The 9,742-nt window shown below is 35.1% G+C and overlaps 1 protein-coding gene across 2 annotated transcripts in view; it reads left to right on the top strand.

Moving 5' to 3' along the window:
- The window catches only part of Sema3c (semaphorin 3C), a 170,160-nt gene that overhangs the window by 77,196 nt on the left and 83,222 nt on the right, over positions 1-9,742 (top strand). The window contains exon 1 of one of the 2 annotated variants that reach the window (XM_048786230.1): positions 6,946-6,951. The exons of the other annotated variant lie outside the window; for it this stretch is intronic. The gene's annotated coding sequence lies outside the window, so the exon portion shown is untranslated. Of the gene's footprint in view, positions 1-6,945; positions 6,952-9,742 lie in introns of those variants that run through there. 2 annotated transcript variants of the gene reach the window in all.

Genomic DNA, 9,742 nt, shown 5'->3' with positions numbered 1-9,742 from the left:
AAAAAAAAAAAAAAAAAAAAGAAAAGAAAAGAAAGAAAGAAAGAAAAGAAAAGAAAGAAAAAAGAAAACCATAGCTATCCTCAGAGAAAAGTGAAGGAAGCCAGGTTCATCAGCTGAGTATATGCTCATCCTCCAGGAGAAATTGGAGAGCATGGGCACTTGCCCTTACATTCAAAATTTGGAAAAGATTACCAAGAGTCATCTCCAGTTTTTTTTTTACCTATTTAGTGGAAAAAATAATAAGACCTAGCAAATAGAATTATTGCCATGAACTGTTCTTAGAAAATATGTAGGTATTTTATATATCCCTGGTAGGAATTAGTGTAAGTGGAAAATAAAATAGTCTGGATGATGTTATGCAAAGTTGTTTTTACTGTTTTCATTCTCTTTTGTGCTAGAATTAAAACAATTATTTTTGCTAAAATTTTGAGATGCTATTTTTAATTGTAACACTGATTGTATTTTCATATTAATTAAACATTAATTCAATAGATTTTAGTAAAAATTAACTCAGAGGGCTGGGGTTGTGGCTCAGTGGTAGGGTACTTGACTCCACGTGTGAGGCACTGAGTTTAATCCTCAGCACCACATAAAAATAATAAATAAAATAAAGATATTATCTGCAACTAAAAAACAATTCTCAGAAAACAACTATAAAGTTATGCCTTAGAGCTAGGACATTGCACAAATACTACTGTTTAAGACTTAATTCTCATCTTGGTATGAAGACTACAAGTTATGAGTGATAGCTACAAGCCTATAAGTGCTTCACGCTTATTTTCTCATTCAATGAGCATAGTAGTCGGAAACAGGTATTATTATTTCCATCATTCAGGTGGAGACACTTAGGCACCAATAATTTAAGTAATTTTTGTAAAACCACATGAGTAGTCAGATATAGTGCCAAGATTTGACAATAGATCTGTCTTCAAAAGCCAGACGTTGTTCTAGGAAAATGCATTAGGTTTAAGAGACAGAGAGAAAGAGAGAGAAATCCATTTTAATTATCTGTATGTTCTTGGTTAAATTGACTTTTGGATTTGAATCATACAGACTTAATTTTCCATTTGAATGTTAAAAGATAATCTTTATTATTTTTTAATTCACTATGAAGTAACAATGCTTGCAAAGGTTTAAAGGTAGGGAAGTACAACCTTTTTATGTCTCTTTGATGAAAGAAACCAAAGGCAAATACATAACCATAAACCTGCTTATCCAGTCTTCTGGGTATATGGCATAATGTGGTTTGACTTAATCCCACTGAGTCATTTAAAATGCTTAATATGAAGTTCATCAAATAACACTACCTCAATAGGCACCCCTGTCATTTTGCCCAATAAAATACATTTTTCTTTTTGGTATTCATGATTCAAAAGTGGCCCTAAGTGCATGGAAATAAATTTACTTCCATGTTAAAAATAGACCAAGAATCATTGATACTCAGATTAAACTTTTTTGGTTTCTATGGTTTGCCACTTCCTCTCTTAAGTGTGCCTTATATTCACCAAAAGATCTTACTTGTACATTGAGACTTAGACAGTCATGGCTAATGATTACCTCATGAAGGCAGCCGCATTTGGTAAAATAAATAAACTTTGAGTCCCACTTTTTGCTATTCTCCTTGAAGTGCATGCAAGAATGATAAATATTATGTTTCCAGAGCAAAAACAAAACAAAACAAAAATGTGCAACACTATCTTCTCTTGAAAGATTGAGTGATGCCACTACAAAATACCATCACGTGAAATCTGAAAACAAATGGCCTCACAGTCTAGCAGGAAGAAAAGAGAAATGTCTTGCATATACATTGAAGAGCCATTGTGTTTATGATGAGCCTAGGACTTTCAAAGCTGCAGGAAACATGGTTGGATTCTTTATGCTTCTCTTGAAAAGAATCAAAGGATTGCTCCATTACTATGTAGGAGCACACTCCCAAGGACTGTTTAAATCTCCTCTCTAGCAGCTGAATGCTGCAGAGTCACTGACCTTCTATTTTAGACTGTGTCAGGGGACAGAGATACAAGAAAAAAGGAGACAGGGGGATTTCTGCATTGAATGTCTGACGGATGTGTTTGAAGTGAAAGGAACATGCCTCTACTGTCCTCTAGAGTTCTCCAACCTTGTTTCTTGTTTGCAAGCCAAATGCAATAACTTGTCTAAACAATGAGTCACACTGGGCTAAATAATATTTAGACAAAACATCTCTCTCTCTCTTTAGGAAAACATCTGTATATCTTGTGGTTCATAAAGTCTGGCTCCTTAAAATTGAGATTTTATAGCGTACAGTTTATTATATTTTCTCTGTGTTCAAATGAAAATGGAGTTAAGAATGCATCAATTGAAAACATAGTTCAAGAATTTGGCTTGTGGGGGGAGCTGGGCTGCTAAATTCCAAATTGTCTTGCTAAAAGTTATGGGTGGCCTTTCATCATTCCAAGGGAATCTAGAGATAGAGAAGTTTTGGCAATATGTGATTGTTTCCAGTTAGTAATTTGTATTTCCTCTTGCCTAGTTCAACATTTTGTTAGTTGCAATGCAACCCGACTCCTGTTTGAGAAAATATGTAAATCACAGTGGTCCATAAAGAAAGTTTTCCCTGCTTGTTTCTTGATCAAAGAGTAATTATAATTCTTTAAACTGTAAGGACACCAAAATAATTCCTTAGCGTTATCAGACTCTTACTTCTATTTGAATACAGCATGGAGAAGAATATTAATAAGTCGAATTTTTTTCTAGGTCTTCTTTCTGTGTATGTGTGTTTTTATGCAGACATCTTATACTTTAGATATATAATTTTTTTATTCTACAATTCACTTAATATTTTATCAAAAATAATCTTCCAAGAACTCTTTATTAGCTGAATTATCTTTAAAAAAAACTTACATGTGATTATGTCCTACACTTTCTCAAATTTTTTCATTGGCATCTCAAGTGACTTGGGAAAAATCCAAACATTTTGGTTTGACATTCAAGAAGTTTGTACGTAGTTTTGCATGTTGTTTGGCTCCTCATTTCTGCTCAGAAATCCCCACACAAATCTGCTTCTTTATCAATTCCAAAAACTTCAGATCATCCTTTGAATCCTCTGCCTCAGGTTGCCAAACAAGCTTCTTCCACTCTATGTAAAATGCTTATGTCTTTATTAGCTCATTATTTATCCTTTAGGTCACAATTTACATCACACTTCCTCACAGCAGTTTTTTCTGACCCCTGATATAAGGCAGCTGCCCTGGTTGTCAAAATTTATCCTGTCTTCTAGTATAGTTTGTGCATTTATTACTGTGATTTTTAGTTTAATATTAACAGTGGCTCAACTAATATTTGTGGAATGAGGAGATAAATTCAAGCACTTCCCTCTAAGATTTCCTGGTTATGTCCAGTAAGTCTTCATCTTCCTTTTCCAGTGCTCCCCCTACTTCTGAAGGTATCTTCTTCTGCAGTGGTTTACGTATCTCCAATTTAGGCTGTCCTCTTGGAGTGGAGACCAAAACTTTTCATCTTTTTACCAAGGCCTTGTCTCATATACTATCTATCAAATGAGTGTGTAAATATAGGCCTCAATGAGCATTCTTATTTTGTGTAGAGCCTGCTGCATTATATACAAACACAAGCTTGATGTCATGGGGACCCATGTCATAAAGGAGCAGAGAACTTTATGTGGATAAGATGAACAAGAGACCTCACTCAGCACATGGGATCTCCTATTCTTCTTGCTATAATTCTAGTATTCTGAGTAGGAGTTCCATTGGAAGGCTTAGAGGTATAGAAGCAAGTTTTATTGAAAGCTTAGAAACTCTCTATATAAGACATACTTTGTGACAGAGAAGTGTTGAATTTTATTGTCAGAATCTTGCTTCTGTGGTTCCACTGTGGTCACTTTGAGAGCTGGGAGTGGAGAATGGGGTCTAGTGTGTTCCTTCTTCCCTGAGATTTTGCTAGCATGAAGCACCATGCTGCTTCTCCATCCCTGCCCACCACATCCATTGGTCTAAAGTATTGCCTGTCTTTAAATTTTTGTCTCACTACTTATGGACTTTGATATTTGTGTTTTACAATATTTGAATACCAGTTTTATTTTATGAGGATGAACTTTTCATAATTGTTTTCATATTGAATATAGACTGCTTTTAAAACTAACAGCATAAGAAAATGTTTTTCATATCTGAAAGTTCCTACATAAACAATTGTAATAACAGCATAATATTATATTTAGTAGAGGTACACTCATTGACAGCAATTTCAACTGTAATTATATACTCCAACCCTCTTAACTTTTAAAAAAAAATTTTGCCTTTCTCTTATGTTTCCATGTTTTATTCACCACCTTAGACCCACTGTTCTGAGCACTTTGCCCCACAGCTGCTCCCCCAGAGGTGTCAAGAGCTCTAGAAAGGAGGTGTCAAATGAAGTGCTTTCTCCTCCACAAGTTTATCTCCCTTGTTTGCATCTCAAGTGGACACTCAGAAACTGAGGCCTTCCTGACCTAGGAACACCACTGATGCTGACATCTCAGTGTATCCATGTTTTCTCCCCATGGTTTAGCAATAAATTCAGATCAGTTCTGCTTTCCAGAGGTACTTCCTGTTGTTTCAGTCTGTCACCTGAACTATTCCCTAATCGAATATTCTTCCTACCCTGAGATAGAATGTGGCCCTTGCTTTCCAAGCAAGATGTCATGAATGGCACCTAAAGTAATTGAAATCTGCTTTTATTTTTTCCAAGTGAGCTTAAAAGAAGAAAAATTAGAATTTAAGATTCTCTATTTCATTGAACCACACAACAGAAATGGAATCTGTCTTAGGTAAGATAATAAAAAAATGAGGTTTTTTTTTGTTTTATCTTCATTTATCCAGAAAATGCACAGCGGCATTAATGTGGCTATATTTCTAAGATAAGTTTTTAAACACCCATTTTTCCTGCCACATTTATTATAAAATGAAATATTCATTGCATTAGCTGAATGGATATTCTATAAGAAAATATGTGGATAATGCTTGTAGCAGATAATATTTTCAAATAGTGAAAAAGCAATACTTTTTTTTAGATAGTTTTATTGTTGCAGGGAAAATTAGATATTGTCTGGTTACTAAATAGTCTCCTACTTTTTACAATGAAGATGAAGGACTTAAGGTACAGCAGTGGTGTAGACGGGGATATTGGGGAAAGTCCTGTACTGGCAAAAGATGAAAATAGAACTTCAACCCCTGTAAACTAATCCCAAAGTGCCTCCCAACACCAAGACTTATACCCTACATTTTAAATTTTTTTTCTTATTAGTTATATATGACAGTGCAATGCATTTTGACCCATCATACATAAGTGAAGTATAACTTCTCATTTGTCAGGTTATAAATGATGTAGAGTTACACAGATTATTTAATGATATATGCACTTAGGGTAATAATGTCCTTGTCATTCTACTATCATTCCTACCCTGTGCCCCATCCTTCCCTTTACTCCCCTCTGTCTAGTCCAAATTACCTATATTCTTCATGCCTACCTTATTGTAAATTAGCATATCAGAGAAAACATTCAACCTTTGGTTCTTTAAGATTGACTTATTTCGCTTAGCACACATAATTTTCTCTAATTTCATTCATTTACCAGCAAATGCCATTTTTTCATTCTTCTTTAAAGCTGAGTAATATTTCATTGTCACACCCCACTTTTTTAAAAAGATGTATGTTTTTTAAAAAATCTTTATTTTTATTTATTTATTTATTTTTATGTAGTGCTAAGGATCAAACCCAGGGCCTCACGAGTACAAGGCAAGCGCTCTACCACTGAACTACAACCCCAGCCCTCACACCCCACTTTTTAATCATGTAAATTATTTCACAAAAGCACCTATGTTCTAAAATTTGATGATTATTTTTTATCATTTTTTGATTAATGCTCATATCTTTAATTCACCAACATTAAAAGATCTTAAAACTCAATATAGCAGGAAAAAAAGGTAGAATGTTATTGAAGAAAAAGCTTGGTCCCTTATTCAGAATCAGTTGTAACCTGAAAAGACAAAATGGATCTTAACAAGTCATAGAGTGTCATCCCCATCCCCAGCTCATGGCATTTTGAACCAGTTTCAAATGGTCTACCAGGCAGCCATCCAGAGAAGAGAAAACCACAAAAAAGAAATACATAAATATCAGAAGGTCTGAGAATTCACATAAAGGGTCAGGAACATTTTAATGAAGCAGCCCTATTTAAATTGCAATGAAACTGTTATTCTAGTTATGAGTAGGAGTTAGAAGATAGGAAAAATCTTGTAAGAGGACTAACATATCGCAAGGCTCCGAGACAGAAAGGGGCACTGTAAGTTATGAGATATGAAAAGAAGGGCAAGAATACAAAGAAAATACGCCAGCAGTGATGACTGACATTTCTAGTGAGGTCATCTTAAACCAGATCAGGCCAGGTCTTGAAGGATGTGTTAAAAGTTTGGATTTGATCCTAAAAGTAATAGAAAGTCATTCAAGACAGTTAAGAAGAAGCGACTTAAGAGTACAGTGACCATATAACTTATCATCCAAACATGAATCTTTTGAGAATGAAAAGGGGCACTATTGATTATTATGCCAGGAAAACAAGCATGAACTGGGGCTGTCTGGGGCAAACCAGAGCAAGACTTTGTCTTTATAAAGGCTCCTGTATGTTGGCTAATCTTCCCTCTGATGCAATGCCTGGGAAATACACCCCGTGTTCACCATGGCCTTTCTCTGGCCAGGCTCCCTGAATTGTGTCTCTCATTCCTTCTTTCATGCATCTGGCATTTTGATTCCACTCAGCTAATCATGCCCATCTCTCAAGAAACATAGAAAAGCGGAACCTTTTATCTTCTGCGTGAACTAAGCCTGACCCACTTTTGTGCAGCCTCCTGGGCCTCCTGGGATGGTGTGGTGAGCACAGTAGAGTGGCGCCCAGCTCAGCAAACCATCCTAAGATTTGATGGTTCTCAAGTTGTTTGCAGTGTGGTTTCCTCCTCTCCCCAATGGGCAGTCTAGATTAGGGAGGCTGAGGAATTTCTTGGACTTTATTGGATATTGGACAAACTCATGTTCAGGGCAAGAACACAATAGAAACTCTACAAATAAAGGATGAGGTTGTCCATCTGATTAGAAAAGCAAGAATGTATCTGATGGAATTCAGAGACTAAGAACTGACATTGCTTTGAATGGTGGATCTTACTGTGTGACTTTGTTAGGTTGCTTAAATACACTGAATTTTTGTTTCTTTGTATGTGGAACTAGAAAAATATTAGGACATAATGCAGATGCTTTGAATGACAATTAAATGAAATAAGTATATAAAGCACCCAGGACAGTAACTCCTACTGGTGAGCCCATGGATATCGTTACTTGGGTTTATTAATTTTGAGCAAATGTGGTTTTAACAACATGCCTTCTGGTCTCTGTTTACTTTAGAAATTAGGAGCTGTAGTTTCAGTCAGGTAAAGTTTCACTGCTCTTGTCTTTATCTGAAATTTTCCTAGAGGGACAGGTGAAGTTCAGTTTCTAACCCAGTTGCAAAACCTTAAGCCTCAGGGAGAGGATGGTCATTTGAGCCCACTCTACTTAACATTCTTCTGAGATAAGACTTTCAGGAGAGGAAATTATCCTGTCAGTAGCACTATCTTTTAAGTAAAAGGTATCCCAAGGATTTACTTTGAAATCTGTAGTGTGCATTCTGCCTGAAGCAGAGTTAAGTTTATAATGGGGCGATGCTACACTGGGGTAGCCAAACAAAATAACAGAACATAGGTAAGACTTAAAATTGTCACAAGGTCAAATCTTCATAGCTGTTTCCTCTACTTGAGCAAAATATCCAGCCTTGTGTGATAAGAACTCAATAAATATGTGTTGAATAAAAAATCAATAGTGCATTATGAGCTTTAAATATAATTAATAATTCATTATTGCATATGCTTCTAAATGAGAGACTTTGGGGAAGTGGTTTTCTATCAAATGATTTTTTGCCTATTTTGGAATTTTATGAAAGACCAATAACAATGTATTCTGAGTTTATGAGCTCCCTTTCTATGTAGTCTAACAAATGTATATTATTCATTATAAAAGGTAACACTATAAACATCCCAATAAGATTACATTCCAGGGCACATAAATGAGATTCTTAAGGACTTAGTCACCTCAGGAATATTAAAATCTCTGGCTTAACAGAAACCAAAGGTTAGTTCTTATGTGACTGGAATGAAGTGTTATTGACAGATAAAAAAATATTACTGTATATTGATTGTTTTGATTTTTAATGGCTATAGCAATACACTGACTATACTTAAGTAGACTCAGAAGTTTACAATGCTAGTGTTTATATTTTGGGGAATGCATTGTTCTAGTTTGGGTTAAATTCTCAAGTCTCACAGTGGCTTCCATTACAAAGCAAAATCTATGTGGACACATGAACTTTAGGTGAGCATATTGTGCTGTAAAATTTCACTCAGAAAACATTGGCATAGAAGGGATTGCAGTAATTTTCCATCATGGAACTCTACAATAATGCAGAGTCCAGGACAGAAACATGCTCTATTTTTTTCTTTTTTTTTAATACTGTTTCCCAGGAGATTTTCCCAGGAACTTGGAGACCTATGTTGCCCTTTATGGGGCTGCATTTTCTAATCCGACTTCCTCTCAGCCAAGTCTCTTCTCAATCAGTTGAGCATGTCCTGAGAAACAACACAACCAGCTGTACCTCTGATGCTGTAAAAAAGGATGACATCATTAAGATTAAAAGAAATGTAAGACAGTTCCATTCTTGGACTTGTTTATATGAGGAACTAATAATCGTGATTTCTTTCTCTCCCTGGGACCACACCATTAAATCAGTCATTTAGTACAATGGTGGACAAGTAATTGAAACACTCATTTACAGAAGATGGATCTACATTGAATCAAAATGATAGATTCTTGGGTCCTTCTTTTTATAGATAAAACTCTCATTGCTTTGAACTCATCTCTTTATTCTAAAAAAAGAGTAAAATGTAATTTCCTCAAGTCCCAAAATTTAATCATTGCTACTAACAGCAATTTAAATAGCATTTTAACAAAATAGCCTAGGCTCCTATCATGACAAGGGCACTTCTGAAGTAAATCTTCCTTGGTTAACAGCTGTCACACAGTAAATGAGATACAGATAATTAAATCTAAAAATGCTGTATGGCTCAGGAACATGAATTAAAAATCCTTGGACCAGAAATGTCTTTAAGTTGATGTGATTATTGCTCCCTCTGGTATTTGAATTAATGCAAAATATTGATTATTTTCTAATGAAACAGGTAAAGAAGAGAACTGCCATTGTTTGTTACTTGCAAACAAAAATCAATTGAGGCTATTTTCCTAGCTAATAACTCATTCTTGGCTCTATTTCAGTATGGATTAGGAAAAGAAAGAGAAAAGAAAACAGAATATTTTGAAAAAAATAAATCTTAACTATACATTGGGATAAATTGGCCTTTCTTTTATCTCCCCCCAATCTTGTATAAAATCATTTCATATCCTTGATTCTAAGTGTTTGTTGCAGCAACTCTTCCTTCCCGTTTCTAGTATATCTGGAGTTTATCAGCATCATGTTTTGACAACTAAAACTCTCTTAGTCTTTCAGTTCTCACAGTACAAAGTGATTCCGTATACTCAATTTATTTCCCTTAAGAATGTATTATTTTATTATTGTATTCTCCTCAAGTAATTTAAGTACATTCTCTCTTTTTCCTCTCTCATGTGAAGACTTG

The sequence above is a fragment of the Marmota marmota genome, unplaced genomic scaffold (genome assembly GCF_001458135.2).
Source record: "Marmota marmota marmota unplaced genomic scaffold, marMar, whole genome shotgun sequence".
NCBI lineage: Eukaryota > Metazoa > Chordata > Mammalia > Rodentia > Sciuridae > Marmota > Marmota marmota.
This window is presented reverse-complemented; position numbering and strand designations above follow the sequence as displayed.